At 42.9% G+C, this 20,329-nt stretch overlaps 1 protein-coding gene across 5 annotated transcripts in view; it reads left to right on the top strand.

The window, feature by feature from the left end:
* Window positions 1-15,254: 15,254 nt before the first annotated feature.
* Window positions 15,255-20,329, top strand: part of LOC100337323 (uncharacterized) — a 47,710-nt gene continuing 42,635 nt past the window's right edge. For 3 of the 5 annotated variants that reach the window (XR_003033071.2, XR_009493224.1, XM_010820441.4), the window contains exon 1: window positions 15,255-15,367. The gene's annotated coding sequence lies outside the window, so the exon portion shown is untranslated. Of the gene's footprint in view, window positions 15,368-18,614; window positions 18,819-20,329 lie in introns of all 5 variants that reach the window. The other 2 variants (XR_009493225.1, XR_009493223.1) reach the window with 1 other exon arrangement.

Here is a 20,329-nt window from a genome sequence, read left to right as displayed (position 1 = left end):
ACAACACAGTTTGTAAGAACCAAAGTAAACATAAATCCTTAACCAAGAAAGGTGTCTGCTACTTCAAATGTGAATGCACAGTTGCATATATGCAAACACTATGAAAACTCAGGGAAATATGTTATCACAGACAGAAAATTCTCCAGCAACTGAACAGAAACACATGGAATATTATGATCTGACTGATAAAGCATTCAAAATAGCTATTATGAAGAAATTCAACAAGCTACAAGAAAACTCAAGAAGGCAATTTAATAAACCCAGAAGTAAATTAAAATGTAAGGATGTCCTTAACAAAGACTTTGAAATTATTTTTAAATATCTGGACTGAAGGACTCCATGAATGAATGAGATGAAGGATGCAATGGAGAGCATCTGCAGCAAGGCAGACCAGGGGGAGGAATGGTCTCCTGGGGGATAGCGCTATAGAAAGAATACACTTAGAAGAATGGAAGACTCAATAATAGTGAAGAAAGCCTAAGAGAGCCATTGGCTTCTATCAGAAAAAATAACTGGGGTTCCAAAGGAGGGGAGGAAAGTAGGGGACAGATAGTTTATTTAAAGAAACAGCAGCTGAGGGACTTCCCTGCTGGTCCAGTGGTTAGGACTCGGCACTTCCATCGCCATGGACCTGGGTTCGTTGCCTAATGGGGGAACTGAGATCTCACAAGCCAAGTGGTGCAACCGAAAAAAGAAAAATACAAGCTGAGAACTTTACAAGCCTGGGGAAAACATACACATGCAGGTCTACAAAACTACTAATACATTCTACCATTCCAGTGCAAAAAGAGGCCATCCCTGTGTCTGGAAGATTCTCTGGAGGAGGGTATGGCAACCCACTCCAGTATTCTTAGCTGGAGAATCCCATGGACAGAGGAACCTAGCAGGCTGCAACCCATGGAGTCACAAAGAGACTCAACTGAAGTGACTTAACACGCACATGCACGTGGGTTTTTCTAGTTGCAGCCAGCAGGTGGCGCACAGGCTAAACTAAAATACTAGGTTAGTTTCAGGTAAACAACAAAGTGATTCAGGGATAAATATAGAAAGTTACGTATTCTTTTTCAGATTTTTTACGTTATAGGTTATTATAAGATCTTCAATATAGTTCCATGTGCTATACAGTGAATCCTTGTTTATCTATTTTAAATAAAGTGGCATCTATTAATCTCATATTCCTAACTTACCCTTTCCCCTTCCCCTTTGGTAACCATAAATTTGTTTTCTATGTCTGTGAGTCTATTTCTGTTTTGCAAATAAGTTCATTTATATTATTTTTTAGATTATACATATACATGATGTGATATTTGTCTTTCTGTCTGACTTCACTTAATACCATAATTTTTAGGTTTATTCATGTTGCTTCAAATGGCAATATTTCATGTTATTTTTATGGCTGAATAATAGTCCATTGTATATATGTACTACATCTTCTTTATTCATTCATCTGTTGGTGGACATTTCGGTGCTGCTATGAACATTGGGGTGACTGTATGTTTTCAAATCAGAGCTTTCTCTGGATATATACAGACTTTTTGATGATGGTTATTCTAGCCAGTGTGAGGTGGTACTTCACTGTAGTTTTGATTTGCATTTCTCTAATAATTAGCAATGGTGAGCATCTTTTCATGTGCCAGATGGCCATCTGTATGTCTTCTTTAGAGAAATATCTATTTAGGTCTTCTGCCCACTTTTTGATTGGGCTGTTTATTTTATTGACATTGAGTTGTATGTGCTGTGTGTATATTTTGAAAATTAATCCCTGTTGGCCTCATTATTTGCAAATATTTTCTCCCAGGTCATATATTTCTTTTCATTTCCTTTTCTGTACAAATTCTTTTAAGTTTCATTAGATCTCATTTCTTTATTTTTGCTTTTATTTCTATTGCCTTGGGAGACTGACCTAAGAAAACATGACTACAGTTTATGTCAGAGAATGTTTTGCCTATGTTATCTTCTGAGTTTTATGATGTCACATCTTATATGTAAGTCTTTCAGCCATTTGAGTTTATTTTTGTATGTGGTATGAGGCTGTGTTCTAACTTCATTGATTTACATGCGCCTGTCCAACTTTTCCAACACCACTTGCTGAAGAGACTATCTTTTCTCCAGTGTATATTGTTGCCTCCTTTGCAGAAGATTCATTGATTGTAGGTGTGTAGGTTTATTTGTATTCTCGTCCATTGATCTATACGTCTGTTTCTGTGCCGGTACCATGTTATTTTGATACTACAGCTTTGTAGTCAAATCCAAAGTCTGGGAAACTTATGCCTCCAGCTTCGTTCTTTTTCCTCAAGATTACTTTGGCAATTTGGGGTTTAAATGAGCTGTTTTATCTATTAGATATTTTATATAATTCACGAAGTAACCACAAAGCAAAAACCTAGAGTAGACCCACAAAGGGCAAAGAAAGGGGAAACAGAGCATACCACCATGGAAATCAACTAATTTATGAATCAGGCTGAGAAAGACAGGGAAAGAAATAATGGAAATACAAAACATGAAAACAAATTGGCATTAGTAAATCCTACATATCAATAATTACTCTAAATTTAAGTGGAGTGATTTCACCATTAAAAGGCACAGAGTGGCTGAATGAATTTTTAAAATGACACCAGACTGTAAGAGAGATCCTTTTCAGATTTAAGGACAAATATACAGTCAAAGTGAAGGGATGGAAAATTATATTCCATATAATTGGAAACAAGTGGGAATAACTATACTTACATCTGACAAAATACTTTAAGCCAAAAATTGTAACAAGGGACAAAAGAGGCTGTTATAAAATGACAAAGTGATCAATGCATCCAAAAGATATAACAGTAACAAATAACACACCCATCACCTACATATGTTAAGCACCTGAAACATGTATAATATCATATATGAAACGAGTCGCCAGTACAGGTTCGATGCACGATACTGGATGCTTGGGGCTGGTGCACTGGGAAGACCCAGAGGGATGGTACGGGAGGGAGGAGGGAGGAGGGTTCAGGACAGGGAACACGTGTATACCTGTGGCGGATTCATGTTGATATATGGCGAAAGCAATGCAATATTGTAAAGTTAAAAAATTTAATTTAATTTAATTAAAAAAAATAAAAATAAATAAATAAATACTAATAGATATGAAGAAAGAGAATAGAATGGAAAAGGTGAAAACCATGACAGATTTTATTTTCTTGGGTTTCAAAAACACTGCAGACAGTGGCTGCAGCCATGAATTTAAAAGACGTTTGCTCCTTGGAAGGAAAGCTATAAGAAACCTAGACAGCATATTAAAAAGCAGAGACATCACTTTGCTGACAAAGGTCCATATTGTCAAAGCGCTGGTTTTTCCAGTAGTCATGTATGGATGTGAGAGTTGGACCATAAAAAAGGCTGAGCACTGAAGAAGTAATACTTTTGAGTTGTGTTGCTGGAAAAGACTCTTGAGAGTCCCTTGGACAGCAAGGAGGTCAAACTAGTCCGTCCTAAAGGAAATCAACCCTGAATATTCATTGGAAGGACTGATGCTGAAGCGCCAATATTTTGACCACCTGATGCAAAGAGCCGACTCATTGGAAAAGACCCCAATGGTAGGAAAGATTAAGAGCAGGAGGAGAAGGGGGCGACAGAGGATGAGACAGCTGGAGAGCAACACCAACTCAACGGACATGTGTTTGAGCAAACTCCAGGAGATAGTGAAGGACAGCGAGGCCTGGCGTGCTGCAGCCCATGGGGTCACCAAGAATAGGACATGACCTAGTGACTAAACAACAACATGAAAGGATGCCGGGGTCCAGCCCCAGTTGGATCCAGGGATTCCCTCGGGAGGACGGCGTTGGCGGTTAAAAGAATAGATAAAGAGATAATGAAAGAATTTTGCAGTTAAGAAAATAGAGGAGAGAAAAGAGGCTGATATCCCTTGGTTTACACAGAAAGCCAATAAAGCCCCAGCACCGGACTTGCTCTGTTCACATAGGCTGCAGGCACCTTCTCAAATCGTGGAAGGTGCCCCACCTTAGGCACCTTCTCGAGTGGGTCTTAGAACCCCAGGCAGGAAAGTGAATGCAGAGGGCCCCTGCACTCCAGGGAAATCAGCCTGAAAAGGAAAAGGAAAGAGAAAGAACGACACGGGGAGACCAAGCCTGATGAGCAAGGCCCGCACTTTATTTTCCAAAATAGTTTTTATACCTTAAGTTGTGCATAGAGGATAATGGGGGAAGGGGTAGAGTCCTGTAAGGTCAGCAGTCCTTGATCTTTATCAAAGCCAGGCTTTCTTTCTGCAAACTTATCATATGCAAAAGCTTTAGGTGATATACATCATCTTCTGGCCAGGAGGCCTGTTAACATTTTATGACCCTTTCTTCAGAAAACTTATTTTTCTCTAAAGGTGATTATTCTAAAGTCAGGCGCCACCCTCCGAAAACATTAGATAAAGTTGCATTTCTAAAGGGCAAAAGTGTGGTGGGCTATAACAAGAAAAGAATTAACTCAAGGGTCCAAGGTTACAAACATTAAAGCTACTACTTACATTTCTATACACCAACTATATTAATCAATACACTCCCAGGAGCACAGTAGGTAAGGGATATGGAAACTTGGCAGCAAGCATTAGCTCAACAAAGAAATCCTCTAGTAGTTCTATTCTAACAATTTTAACTCTCTGAGAAGCTCTGCATTGTTAGCATATCTTAAGCTTCCTGTGCCTCTTGTGGTTCCGAGGCTGTGAATCTGAACAAACCTGTCAGGCAAGCTCGAAAGTCATCAGAGCAGTTTGAATTGAAACACTCCTATTATACCCAGGAGAATTATTAACTAGAGTTTTAAGTTGATTTTCTTACAGAGAAAGGTGGTCGGGGATAGCCCCCCATTAATGTCAGAAGAGTTGGTGAAAGTCGTAAAATAGTAAAACAGACAGATTCTAGTTTTGGGGTAGATGCTCAGGCAGGTCCGGGAGGGGGGCCCCTCGAGCTCTGACTCACCTTGCCCATCAGAGCTCTCCCGCATGACCTTGTCATGGGTGGGGATTCCTGTGCTGGCTCCTGGCAAAAGGAGACATAAAGAACAATACATTAATAGTAGGGTATTTCAATATCCCACTTTCAACAATTGATAGAACACCCAGACGGAAAATCAGCAAGAAATGATGAATGTAAAATATACATTAGACCAAAGGAATGTACCAGACATCTATAGAACACTCCATCCAACAGCAGCAGAACACAACATTCTTCTCAAGTGTACACTTCACATTTTTGAGGGTTGGTCATCTAATAGGACAAAGAACAACTCTTAGCAAATTTAGGGAGATTGAAATCATAATAGGTATCCTTTCCAACCACAGTGATTTAAGCTAGAAGTCAACCACAGGAAGAAAGCTAGAAAATCCACAAATATAAGGAAACAAACAAAACATTCATGAAAAACCAATGGGTCAAAGAAGAATTTTTAAAAGTCTTAAATGAAAATAGAAACACAACTTACCAAAATCCTTAGCAGTCCACAGAGGGAGGTTTACAGAGTTAAATTCTCCATCCATGGGATTTTCCAGGCAAGAGTACTAGAATGGGGTGCCATTGCCTTCTCCGAGATTAACATTAGAAAAGTCTAAAATACATACTCTAACAACCAACAGGATGGGAGGAAAATGATTTACAGATTTACAAAATTTCCCTCCCATCCTGTAGGCTGTCTTTTCATTTCATTGATTCTTTTACTGTGCAGAAGCTTTTGTATGATGTCGTTCCATTTGTTGATTTTGTTGTTGTTGTTTGCGGTTTTGACGTCATATCTAAAATAGCAATGACAAGGCCAATATTGAGGAGTGTCTTCTCATTGCTTCCTTCTAGGAGTTTTATGGTTTCAGATCTTATGTTTAATTGTTTGATCCATTTTGAATAGGGGTTAATATCTAAAACAGAAAAATAACTCATAAAACAACCTAATTTAAAAATGAGTAGAGGAACTGAACAGACATTTTTCCAAAGAAAGCATGTAAATTGCCTACAGTGATATGAAAAAGTGCTCAACCTCATCACTAATCCGGAGAAGGGAATGGCTACCCACTCCAGTATTCGTGCCTGGAGAATTCCATTGACAGAGGAACCCGGCAGACTACAGACCATAGAGTCACAAAGAGTCAGACCTCACCGAGCAACTATCACTAATCATAAGGGAAATGCAAACTGAAACCATTATGAGGTCTCACCTCACACCTGTCAGGATGTTGATCCTCAAGAAGATAAAAATAACAAACATTGGAGAGAATACAGAGAAAAGGGGACTTTTCTTTGTGAACTGCTTGTGGGATTGTAAGCTGGTGCAGCCACTATGGAGCACAGTATGGAAGCTCCTCGAAAATTAAAAGTAGAACCACCAGATGATCCACCAGTCCTGCTTCTAGGTATAAGCTCACAGAAAATGAAGACTAGTTACTGAAGACACACCTGCATTCCCATGGGGATAGTAGCATTATTAACAACAGCCATGATATGGAAATAACATAAATGTCTACCAACAAATAAACTGATAAAGAAAATGTGGGGGACTTCCCGGGTGGCACAATGGATAGGAATCCACCTGCCATGCAGGGGATATTAAAAGAGGAGAAAGTCAGTCCCATCCTGATCCCCTTTTCCACAAGTCTCCCCAGTCCTACAATAAGGAAAGTCACTCCACGGAAGCAAGGCATGAACTACTAAATGGGGCCCAGGGTTAGTTATATGTAAGAAAATAACTGTTTCCATAAAGTAGTGCATTTTCCTGAGAAAAGCTTTTCACTCATCATTAGAGGAAATAGCTCCTGTCAAATTCTAGTCAAAGACAGCATGTGTCCAATGGGCAATGCCTTCCCAAACTGGCACATGGGGACCCAGGGAGTGTGGGAGTGAAGGATGGGGAGAGGAGCCCCCAGGCCAACAGGTTCCCAGGTGTCTCCCCGGCCCAGGCCAGGCTTCCCACCCACCAGACTCCATCATATCCCACGTGTTCATCCAGCTCCTTTGGCTGTAATAGTTTGCATAGGAGTGAATAAGGCCTAGTCTAGATTCTGAATATGTTTCAGTGGCCCCTCTGGTCCTCAAAGTCAAACAGGTTACGCTGAAAAAACCTGAGCAGCCTTAACTCCCTCCAAGGGGAGCTTCCACGCAGCTTTTTGTGTGGGTTGTCGAGTTATTATCTCCCCTGCATTAAACTAAGAAAACTTTCTCAGTAATTTTTAGGTCTTTTCCCCCCACAGAAATCTCTTAATACTCATTCCTTGAATATCTTACAAGCCCATTTCCCCAGTCATGTAAATTCCTCAACTCAGCCTTTTAAAAGCCTTTTATATCAGATTTTAATTTGACATGGAAAATTGTTTAAGATAGTTATTAACTGGCAGAGATAACTGGGAAAAATAATCAACACCATTATTCAAGAGAATTTACAGCAATAACTTCTAATGTCTAATATTTCTAACTTCAACTGATATCGCCTAAATTTAGTTCCCTATTACATCAGTTCCTCTCAGCTAGCATACATTTTTACAGAATATAAAAGAAACATACTGAAACAAAAATGCCTCCTGATTCCCTGCTTCAGCTGGTGGTTTACAGTGGTCTGAAGGAGCAATAATAGAGCATCTGGAAGTTTTTCAATCCCCAATGATGGGTATCCCCAGGATAGTGATTTATCTTTAAATTCCAAATCAGCTACGAGATATGAGAACAGAGTCACTCTGCTAGGAACCTGAGGACAGTGGGCAATTGGTGACTGTGACCTACCCTCGAGATTAAAATGGAAGAGGAGAATGAAGATGTGAGCAGAGAAGCTCTGAACCAAAACACACCCTGTGTGCTGCTAGAGTGATGCGCACTCTGGGAGATCAGGAAGTAGAGAAGTGGCTCCTGGCCAAGGGAATCTTGCAGGAGATGACAATCCACAAGGGGCCTGATGGGCTGGGACTGAAGTGGAAAGGCACAGACAGCAAAGCTAAGTCAACACCAGGAAATGCAAAGAGAACACTTTGCTTGGAGTGGAAACTTTATGTCAGAGTACAGAGTGACCATGGTGTTTAAATAACAGTTGTCCAGACAACAAGTTCTGACTGTATAGCACAGGGAATATACTCAACATCCTGGGATAAACAATAACAGAAAAGAATATAAAAAAGAATGTATGTATAACTGAGTCACTTTGCTGTACAGCAAAAAATTAACACAACATTGTAATTCCACTATACTTCAATTAAAAAAAAAAGAAGACGAGTAAAAACAAAACAGTCAGCCCACCTCAGTATCAATGAGCTCACAAAGTACCCAAATCTTGGTTTCTAATGCCATTCTCAAATCAAGGGAACCAAGGCTCCTGTTGGTTCCAGAACTGAGACGTGTGTTAGGGAAATTAAATGAATAGTCTCGTTTAGGCTTCAGAGACAAAGCAGAGCAGGCCTCTGATCTGGCTTCTAACCTGCCTGGACACTGCCCTAACTGGGAGTGACTGGGAGTGACTACCTGCTGTGAGTGCAGAACTCAAAGCACCTTAGATAAGATGGGGGGGAAATCTTGAGATTGTTGAGACCCTGGAGGAGGCCTGGCCAACCAAGACCCAGGCTTAACTGTATTCCAAGTTTTACAAGAAAAAACAAATAGCATTAACATGAAACCAGAGCTGCAATTTGGTCACAGACTGATGATATCAGCTTGCGACCATCCTGGGATTATAAGCGGGAACCCAGAACTCCAATCTTAGAAGTCTCACCCATGGAACGGATGTGCTGCCTGGGACCCTTTCCCAGTTGGGACTCCAGACGTGCTGTGACACGGGACTTGCCAGAGCTGTTTAAGTCTGGATGTTGGTCAAGACCCAATTTGGTGATGCATTCTCTGATTTTTCTATTTCTCTTTTCTTTTAATGTTAGTATGTTGAAAGTAAGCTAGATAATTCTCTAGTAAATATCTATATTATGTGTTTGTATATAATGAGTGGCTTATTTTGTTAACAAATCCTTTGAAACTGAGACAAAAGTGAAAACTTTCGGCAAAACAGCAGGAAATACACAAGATGGACCCATTGCATCTCATCTTGTCAGAATGTAAAGAAGCCTGAAAACAAACCATGTACATTTTAATTAAAAAATACTTCATTGCTAAAAGATACTAACCATCATCTGACAAGAGTTGCCACAAACCTTCAATATGTAAAAAAAAAAAAAAAAAGAAAGAAAAGAAAAAGAAAAAAACTCAGTATCTGCAAAGCACAATCACTGAAAAACAATAAAACAAGATATACCCATATTTTATGTCCTGTTCTTTTCAGTACTCAAATTTTTAAGTAAATATGTACAGCTGAATATCCCTTGATTTGTTTATCCTGGTGCTATGCTGGAGCAAAAGAACTGTCCCTTACAGCATAAAGAATTTAGAGACATCCGTTACTAACAGATTACCTGGAAGCAGAAGTGCTCCCAGATATTTCCATTTTCTAAACAGAAAAATTCAACAGATCAGAAAGGAAAAGTGAAGGTACACACCCCTAACTGCTGTCTCTGATGAGCTTTCCACCCAAAGCAGAGATGTTACACTTGCTGTGACTCAAATGCTGCTAAGTGTGCTATACCTTGAAACTCACCATCTCAAAATGGGAACATCAGCCTGCTCCTAAGCACCTGGGTCATCACCTGTGTCTCTGAGAAACTGGCCAGTCGGCCTGACAAGATCAATTTAGAGCATTAAAAAATAAAGAGCAAAACAAAACCCTTAAACCATTAACATCTTAAGGTTGATTTTTTTCTCTCTCTCTCTTTTTTTTTTTTTTTTTTTGAGACCTCACCACTTAATTGGGTTGGTGACAACGTCCTACCAGATACTTGCTTGGGAACTGAGGCGACTCATGTCTCAGCAGACTAAATGGCTCAACATCCAAATTTCCGAAAAATGCACTTGGTGTGTCTTTCGGGTGGTATTTTGCGAAGCCCCAGTCCACACTCCTCTCCTGCTCTTTAGTTGTGCTTTTGAACAGGGCCACTGTGATGACCTTCTCCCCAAAGGGGTACACTTTGGGTGGAAGAAGAGGAGGTCAGCAAGCAAAAGATAGTTTCTCAGATATCAAACCAGTTACCATAAACAGTTTAGAAAAGAAAAGCGTAGTTTTCTGGGCCTGTATTGGGCACACAGACTGGAGAATGAACAAAGCTGCAAAGACAGGTGGTAGTAGGAAGGTCAAAATCTGATCTGGGACAAAACCGAGATGCGCAGGGCAGGCTGCAGGCTGCAAATCTCAGCCTTTACACCCCTCTAAGTCCCTTTCTAAAGGAGATCAGTCCTGGGTGTTCTTTGGAAGGAATGATGCTAAAGCTGAAACTCCATTACTTTGGCCACCTCATGCGAAAAGTTGACTCATTGGAAAAGACTCTGATGCTGGGAGGGATTGGGGGCAGGAGGAGAAGGGGACGACAGAGGATGAGATGGCTGGATGGCATCACTGACTCGATGGACGTGAGTCTGGGTGAACTCCGGGAGTTGGTGATGGACAGGGAGGCCTGGCGTGCTGCAATTCATGGGGTCACAAAGAGTCGGACATGACTGGGCAACTGAACTGAACTGAACTGAAGCCCCTTCTTCTCCTCCCGACGCCTCATTTCACAGGGGAGGATGTGGAGTGATAGGTAGGATAGGACTCCACAGGCACCCCAGCCTCCAACTGCAATCTGGCACCCACAGCCCCGCCCGTTGTTGTGCACAGGAGGGCCAGGAACCGCTCCCAGCCCTGCACATTCTGGAAATGGCAGTCAAGCAGCCCCACAAGACTGGGAGCTGACTGTGGCTCAGATCATGAACTCCTTATTGCAAAATTCAGACTTAAATGGAAGAGAGTAGGGAAGACCACTAGGCCATTCAGGTGCGATTTAAATAAAATCTCTTGTGATTATACAGTGGAAGTGACAAATAGATTCAAGGGATTCAATATGATAGAGTGCCTGAAGAACTATGGATGGAAGTCCATAACATTTGTATAGGAGGCAGTGAAAAAAACCACCACCAAGAAAAAGAAATGCAAAAAGAAAAAATGGCTGCCTGAGGAGGCCTTACAAATAGTTGAGAAAAGAAGAGAAGCAAAAGCAAAGGAGAAAAGAAAAGAGATACCCATCTCAATGCAGAGTTGCAAAGAAGAGCAAGGAGAGATAAGAAAGACTTCCTCAGTGATAAATGAAAAGAAATAGAGGAAAACAATAGAATGGGAAAGACTAGAGATCTCTTCAAGAAAATTAGAGACGCAAAGGGAATTTTCATGCAAAGATGGGCACAATAAAGGACAGAAATGTTGTGTACATAACAGAAGCAGAAGATACTAAGAAGAGATGGCAATAACACACAGAAGAACTATACAAAAAAGGTCTTAATGACCCAGATAACCATGATGGTGTGATCAGTCATCTAGAGACAGACATCCTGGAGTGTGAAGTCAAGTGAGCCTTAGGATGCCTTACTAGTGGAGGTGATGGAATTCTAGCCAAGCTATTTCAAATCCTAAAAGATGATGCTGTGAAAGTGCTGCAGTCAATATACCAGCAAATTTGGAAAACTCAGCAGTGGCCACAGAACTGGAAAAGGTCAGTTTTCAGTCTAATCCCAAAGAAGAGCAATGTCAAAGGATGTTCAGTCTACTGCACAATTGCACTCATTTCACATGCTAGTAAGGTAATGCTCAAAATCCTTCAAGCTAGGCTTCAACAATATGTGAACTGAGAACTTCCAGATGTACAAGCTGGATTTAGAAAAGGCAGAGGAATCAGAGATCAGATTGCCAACAACATCTGTTGGATCATAGAAAAGAAAGGAAATTGAAAGGTTGTTGGTGAACCATGAAAGACACTGGGATTCTTGGCCTCTGGAGGAGAAGAATTCAATCTGGGGCAAGTGACGAGGCTTGATCACTCAGAGCTTTTGTGTAATAAAGTTTTATTAAAGTATAAAAGAGATAGAGAAAGTTTCTGACATAGACATCAGAATGGGGCAGAAAGAGTGCCCCCCTGCTAGTCTTTAGCCGGATGTTACATAGCTACTAGCTATAGAAAGGAGATGTCTCAAAATTCAGAGTGGCACCAGACCCCTCACCCACAACATGTATTTTGAGATAATATTGGCACCAGATGAGTCATCCCGGGCCATAAAATGGTTGACATGATCTTGAAGAAAGGCAGGTTTCCAAGTAAATATAGAGTTTCATTAGATTAGGAGAATGATGTATGAGTAAAACATACTGGTTTGTCAAGTCGGTTCTGAGTCTTAGGCAGAACTGACTTGAAGACAGAGTCTAGAGTAAATACGTATTTCATTACCATAGCTTAAGACAAACATTTCCATAAGAAAAATGCATTGGTTAGCACAAGGTTTGAGAAAAGTTAAGTTCAAGTGGAGCCGGGTGTCGTTATGGCAACACAGGATTTTAAAAGAAACCTCTTTTTAAACTTGTATAGAGAAGGGGAAAAAATCTAACGCTTGTCTCTTTCCGCCTGCCGCTTAAGAGAGAGATAAAAAAATGTCTGACACTTGCAGCCTATTTCCTCCATTTGGAGATCCCCTGTCTTCCTGCCTGTTAGCTTCTCATTACAGAAAAACATTTACTTCTGCTTCATGGACTATGATAAAACCTTTGACTGTGTGGACCACAACAAATTATGGCAAATTCTTAAAGCGATGGTAATATCAGACCACCTTACCTGCCTCTTGAGAAACCTGTATGCAGGACAAGAAGCAACAGTTAGAAATAGACGTGGAACAATGGACTGGTTCAAAATTTGGAAAGGACTACATCAAGGCTGTATATTGTCACTCTGCTTATTTAATCTATATGCAGAGTACATCATGTGAATGCCAGGCTGGATGAAGCTCAAGCTGGAATCATGATGGCTGGGAAAAATATCAATAACCTCAGATATGCAGATGACATCACCCTTATAGCAGAAAATGAAGAAGAACTAGAGAGCCTCTTGATGAAGATGAAAGAGGAGAGTGAAAAAGCTGGCAAATTAAGCAACTGACAAACAACTAATCTCAAAAGTATACAAGCAACTCCTGCAGCTCAATTCCAGAAAAATAAACGACCCAATCAAAAAATGGGCCAAAGAACTAAATAGACATTTCTCCAAAGAAGACATACAGATGGATAACAAACACATGAAAAGATGCTCAACATCACTCATCATCAGAGAAATGCAAATCAAAACCACAATGAGGTACCATTTCACGCCAGTCAGAATGGCTGCTACCCAAAAGTCTACAAGCAATAAATGCTGGAGAGGGTGTGGAAAAAAGGGAACCCTCTTACACTGTTGGTGGGAATGCAAACTAGTACAGCCACTATGGAGAACAGTGTGGAGATTCCTTAAAAAACTGGAAATAGAACTGCCTTATGACCTAGCAATCTCACTGCTGGGCATACACACTGAGGAAACCAGACTTGAAAGAGACACGTGTACCCCAATGTTCATTGCAGTACTGTTTATAATAGCCAGCACATGCACGCAACCTAGATGTCCATCAGCAGACAAATGGATAAGAAAGCTGTGGTACATATACACAATGGAGTGTTACTCAGCCATTAAAAAGAATACATTTGAATCAGTTCTAATGAGGTGGATGAAACTGGAGCCTATTATACAGAGTGAAGTAAGCCAGAAAGAAAAACACCAATACAATACACTAACGCATATATATGGAATTTAGAAAGATGGTAACGATAACCCTGTATGCAAGACAGCATAAGAGACACAGATGTATAGAGCAGTCTTTTGGACTCTGTGGAAGAGGGCGAGGGTGGGATGCTTTAGGAGAATGACATTGAAACATGTATAATATCATATAAGAAACAAATCGCCAGTCCAGGTTCGATGCAGGATACAGGATGCTTGGGGCTGGTGCACTGGGATAACTCAGAGGGATGGTATGGGGAGGGAGGTGGGAGGGGGGTTCAGGATGGGGAACATGTGTACACCCGTGGCAGATTCATGTTGATGTATGGCAAAACCAATACAATATTGTAAAGTAATTAGCCTCCAATTAAAATAAACAAATTTAAATTTTAAAAAAAGCAGTAAAGAAGAAACTTAACACTCAAAAAATGAAGATAATGGCATCCAGTCCCCTCTGCTAAGTCGCTTCAGTTGTGTCTGACTCTGTACGACCCCAGAGACAGCAGCCCACCAGGCTCCCCCATCCCTGGGATTCTCCAGGCAAGAACACTAAGTGGGTTGCTATTTCCTTCTCCAGTGCATGAAAGTGAAAAATGAAAGTGAAGTCGCTCAGTCGTGTCCGACTCCTAGCGACTCCATGGACTGCAGCCTACCAGGCTCCTCCGTCCATGGGATTTTCCAGGCAAGAGTACTGGAGTGGGGTGCCATTGCCTTCTCCGCCAGTCCCCTCACTTCATGGCAAACAATGGAAACAGTGATAGACTTTATTTTCTTGGGCTCCAAAATCACTTCAGACGGTGACTGCAGCCATGAAGTTAAAAGACGCTGGTTCCTTGGAAGAAAAGCAATGACAAAGATAGACAGCGTATTAAAAAAGAGACATTACCAACAAAGGTCCATATAGTCAAACCTATGGTTTTTCCAGTAGTCATGTATGGATGTGAGAGTTGGGACCATAAAGAAGGCTGAGTGCCAAAGAACTGATGCTTTTGAACTGTGGTGCTGGAGAAGACCCTCCAAAGTCCCTTGGACAGCAAGGAGATCAAACCAATCAATCCTAAAGGAAATCAATCCTAAATATTCATTGGAAGGACCGATGCTGAAGCTGAAGCTCCAATACTTTGAGCACCTAATGGGAAGTACCGACTCATTGAAAAAGACCCTGATGCATGGAAAGATTGAGGGCAGAAGGAGAAAGGGACAACAGAGAATGAGACGGTTGGACGGCATCACTGATGCAATGGACGTGAGTTTGAGCAAACTCCAGGAGATAGCGAAGGACAGGGAAGCCTGGTGTGCCGCATCCTATGGGGTCACAGAGTTGGACAGGAATGAGCGACTAAACAACCTCCCCAAGGCACCTGCTACAGCTGGCGAAGACGCCACAGCTCCTAGAATGCGCTGCGACAGCCCCGCCTCCTGCCCTGCCCCCTCTGAGAGCGCGGACGGCTGGGCACCACCCCCACGCCCTACCCTGTGCAACCGGGAATTGTAGTCCTACAGCCCTGCAAGCCACCGGTGCAGCAGCTGAGACCACAGCTCCCAGAATGCGCAGCGAGGGCCCCACCCACCGACCCCGCCTTCCCCCCGCGTGGGCGGAGGGAGGTCCTGCCACGCAAAGAGGAGTGCGGTTTCTTCCCCACCATCTCCTGCCTGCGGAGACAAAGCGAGGCGGCGAGCCCACGGTGGTTGGAGTGACCCTGCAGACAGGTACGTCTCCACGAGATGCTGGTGGTGAGACTGGATTTCTCGCTGACCAGCAAGCAGCTTGCACTTCCGGCAGCCAGCGCAGCACAGCCTGGGGTTCCTGGAGCTTGGCTAGCTCAGCTGCCGCTCTGCGCGCTCCTCTGGCCACACCTTCTCCTTTCGTCCCAGCTCCGCCGCCAAGTGCAGTGAGGCTGGCGTGGGGAGCCTCTGTAGTTACTCAGATCTTTACGGAGAACTCATTGAAGCCCCACGCTGGGTGTCTGAAACAGAAAGTCCAGTTTAAAACAGAATTACAGTACCTGGTACTTAGGAACCTGGAATTGCCTTTTGAAGGCCACCTTTTTCTCTCGCCCTCTGGACCGCCATAAATCTTCCCTCTGGACCCGGCTGGCTGGGCATCTAAAGCTGAAAGTGAAAGTATTAGTCGCTCTCAGTCGTGTCCTTTGCGACCCCATGGACTGTACCCCGCCGTGCTCCTCTGTCCATGGAATTCTCCAGGCAAGAATACTGGAGTGGGTAGCCAGTGCCTTCTCCAGGAGAATCTTCCAAACGCAGGGCTGGAACCCGGATCTACCACATTGCAGGCAGGTTCTTTACCGTCTGAGCCACAAAGGAAGCCTGCCAAAGCAGTCTTAATTGACAAAAAAAGGTATTAGATCAGGGACTCTAGAGAGAAAGTCTAAGAGAGAGAATGAAGGGCCAGAATGTTTTTTTTTTTAAAGCACTTAAAACTGGAAACATAACTGACCTGTATGTAGAAACCCAAAAGATTGTGGTAACAATATGAATTATTAAAAAACCTGAGCCAACAGTCTTGCTAATAAATAAATGCATATCCTGTAAACAAAAGGATATACTTAGTAAAAAGGACACGAATTTTACATATTACATTTCCAAGTCATAATGCAGTAAAGTTAGAAATAAGAGAAGTAGCGAATTTAATGATCAACTCTTCAAAAATTTTTCAGTATTTTTTTAACTAAATTAACTTTGGGTCAGGGTGCAAGTCCAAAACACAAACAGAGTACCTATAAATGTCTGTGTTTGCAAATATATCCTAATCAGATACATGCAGCGATGGTGAAATGAGAAAGTTCTCTAACTGGGAAGCTCCCTGAATGCCCAGGTTCTGTTGGTTGAAGCTCTTGAGTGCCTCCTTATGAGTGGGAGCAACAGGGAAGGAGGGCAGTGCTTGGAAATGGAGCTGATGCAGAAGCTGGTGGCAGAGGCCTCCCTCCTCCTCAGCCTGAACTTGCCTTCACAGTCCTCTCCATCACAGAGCCATGCTGCCACCACAAGTGGGCTGGTGTTGGCGGACAAGATCACAACTGCCCTGCAGTAGCATGGGGTGGAAGCTGGCAGCAGCAGCTGCAGTAGGGGAAGTTAACAGCCAGGAAGAATGTATGATCTACCCTGTGCAAGGACTTGTGATCCCAGTTCTGGTGAGGACTCGGAGCCAGACTGCTTTGTTCTCTCCTTTTCTCCACCGTTCTTCCTGTGCCTGGTATGGAAATCCACAAACACATTAACAGTGCCCCTCTGTGGGCTGTGTCAGTACATGGACGTACATAGATGGAGGAGGGTTTTTAATTTATTTATTTAGTTGGGGCATGTGGGGTCTAGTTTCCTGATCAGGGATCGAACTCAGGCCCCCAACATTGGGAGCTAGGAATCTTAGCCACTGGACCTGGCATCCAGCTTGGAATGGGTGTGCATGTTAATTGGTTGTGCGTGCTAATTGGCTACTGTTGCATGATAAACCACCCCAAAACCTAGTTAGCTCATGGTTGAACTCATGGTCAGCACAGTGAGCTTAGCTTAGCCGAGCCATTCGTTCATTTCACCTGGACACCAAGGTGAGTGTGTGGTCTGCTGCTTGTTGATTAGGGTGCTCTACTGGGGTTGATCTGGGTGCCACCTGGGCACCCGGATGTCATCCAGCAAGCTCATATGGGCTTGTTTTCATGGAGAGCAGGGATCCAGAGAAAAAGCAAAACATTCAAGATCTTTCCAGCCTAGGCCCAAAGCTGTCAGGGTCATACCTACTGCATTTTTCTGGCCAAAGCACATGAGACCAGCCTCAACCCAAAGTTGAAAGGACAGATTTCTGTCTCTCCATCTTTTGTTTCACTTTTTACAGAACCAGGTGTATAATCATATTGCAAAGGGCATGGATATAGGTAGAAAACACACAATCACTGTTTTTATAATCAGTATCATCATGCCTAAACAAACAAGTTTTATATAAAGGTGCCGAGAGAAGTATTAATAAATTGTTGAAAAGCCCACAGAGCTATTAAACAGCTGGGATCCACTCCGTGTCACATCCACCTGATTCCACAGCAGTCATTGCCGGTAGACCACTCTTCTCCTGCAACTACCCCAGGGTCCTGAGGAGGCGGTGCTGCAACTGAACGAAGATTCCTCTGATTCTTCCCATCTAGTACTATTCAGCATCAAAATAATGCCCTAAGTCCAATGCAGAAGAATTTGAATTAGGAAAGCTCCGAGTTTAAGAAATCAAGTCCAAAGGTATTTTTCCTTTCTAATCATAAAAGACATTTTAAAATATTAATACCTAAAAGTACTCCACATATTTGAAAATTCTTTTCATCACATTTTGATATTTCTAGACTATGTAAATCACAAACGAACTATGATCTATCTGTCAGTTAAAGAATATATTTTTCAAATTAAGAGATCTTCAGAAAACACATTCCATCTGCTACATTTCATGAAATCAGCTGAGTAATGGTAAGGGTTTTCTCCTTTCCTTTCTGCAAACCAATTTTCCAGGACAAAAAAAGACAAGATCCAGTGAAGACTCACAGCTGACTTGTGGCAGTAACTATGCCAAAGCCTAAGAGGAGCCTAGCAGCCATGGCTATACAAGAGGCCTAATTACAGATCAGCCCTGCAACCCCCATTCCACTTCCAACAAGGCTGCTAAAGGGCTTCCCCAGTCCCCACAACCAGAGATATTACAGTATTACCAGCAGGCGGGGGGCGGATGCAAACACCTCTGTGCTCTCCCACCTCTCTAGACCCATCCATGCCAGGGTCACAATATAGAACCCTGCTTTGGGGAAGCTGTCTCCTAAGGTGTCTGGTTACATGGGCCAGGGCCCTCCGTCTTACGTGCTCTCTAACAAACTAAGGGTACTCCAGCCAGAATCATGACCGCCCATCGTGTCCTGCAATAGCAGGAGCCAACAGAAGAGTCACTTAAGGTCATCTGCCTCACCCCTAGGCCCTACCAAGGCATCTGGCCCCTAATCCAACCAACAAGCAAAGGATCTGGCCCCAAGTTGGCAGCAGGCCCTTTACTCAAGCACTTGAATGTTCAATAAGGAGAGCAGGCCAGCAACTTAAGGAGCAACTCCAGGAAGCCACAGCCAGTGCAAGACGGCCAACCATAGCACGCGTGAGAGGCCAGGGCCAGAGGAAGTGTTGGGTGAGTGTGTGATTTCCTCAGTTCTGTCGTCACAACAAAACTTTGAAACAACAGACCAGCGTTACAGCCCTTGGACTGGTCAGTGTTACAGCTCCATGTTACACCTGAGTTTTATTTAGAAAACAAAGGAAAATACATCCTTGAGGCATGAGGGCATGCTGACCCAAAAGACACAAGAGGCGAGAGAGAGAGACCCCTGGCCCTCTGACTCCTCTTTTTATATGTTTTTCTCCTCCCCCTGGGCCTGGCCTATGTGAATTGGGCTAGCCTTGAATGCTGTTTGTTCTACCGGAGGTTCTCACTCTGGTCCTCGGCCCTTCCTTTGTTCTATTTTCATGGGCTTTTCCCGTCCTTGTTTTTTAGCCACCACCATTCTGTACTCTTTTTTTTCCTATTCTAACTACCTAACATCCCCCCCTCAAGAGATGGGAGGCCCAATTCTTTGGGAATAGGGGCATCGAGGTCTTTCTGGCTACTTGCTGCTGAACTGGGATGGTGAGGGGCATTGGGCCTCCCCCTCTTGCTAGTCTCAGGCCTCAGAGTCCTTATAGCAGCGTCCATCTAAGGGTGAGTGATATTTTCTGTGGTCGGCTATAGTTTTACATATCCTTGTTGAACTGGCACTGCATGTTGTAGCTTGTTGACCTGGGCAGAGACAAAATGGGTTAGACAATTGATAATACACGGAGCAATCATAAGCAGCATAAATATGGTGATAACAGAGACTAGTAGGGGCATCAGCCAACTCCAAATTCCCATCACCAGGAAGATCCCCCAAAGAGAGATTGTAGCCACCCAGAGAACTCTCCAGCTCCTTCTTTAAGATCCTGTGGGGTCTGAATGTTTTTCTTGAGGACTGTGAGACTTTCTTTAACTTAGCTAGAGGTATTTACCCAGAAACAACACTTATCATTCAGATGGCTCAAGTCCCTCCTTGTTCAGGGTTCAGAAGATCTATCTCCTGTCTGTTCTGGAGTACAACCCCTGACAAGCTGTGTTGGCTCTTTAGAGCTGTCCTGAGAAATCTTATCCCCAGAAACTTAATTTTGGGGTTTTCGTTAGAATGGTGGCACTCATTTGTAGTTCTGAATAGGTATCTGAGATCTCCCAGGGGCTCACAGGTGTATTGAGTGTCCTCTTCTGTTTTCTTCCATGGCTTGACTCATTTCAGTTCAGTCACTCAGTCGTGTCTGACTCTTTGTGACCCCATGAATCACAGCATGCCAGGCCTCCCTGTCCATCACCAATTCTTGGAGTTTACTCAAACTCAGGCCCTCGCGGGTGGGCGTGGACGCCTTGGACCCGCGCGGATCCGGTACCTGAGGTGACCGCTCACGCGTGGAGACTGATGAAGACCTTAATGGCTCAGAAGGTGAGCGGAGCCACGGTGGGCAAAGGATAGAAATTAACGGTTCGGCAGTTGGTGGTGGTTCTACCAAGACCTTGACATCGAAAGATATTAATAGAAATGGTGGAATAACTTACCGCATGCAGCCAATAGGAACTGCCCA

This window comes from Bos taurus, chromosome 28 (assembly GCF_002263795.3).
Source record: "Bos taurus isolate L1 Dominette 01449 registration number 42190680 breed Hereford chromosome 28, ARS-UCD2.0, whole genome shotgun sequence".
Lineage (NCBI taxonomy): Eukaryota > Metazoa > Chordata > Mammalia > Artiodactyla > Bovidae > Bos > Bos taurus.
The sequence above is the reverse complement of the archived record's forward strand: the minus strand, read 5'-3'. Positions and strand labels throughout refer to the sequence as shown.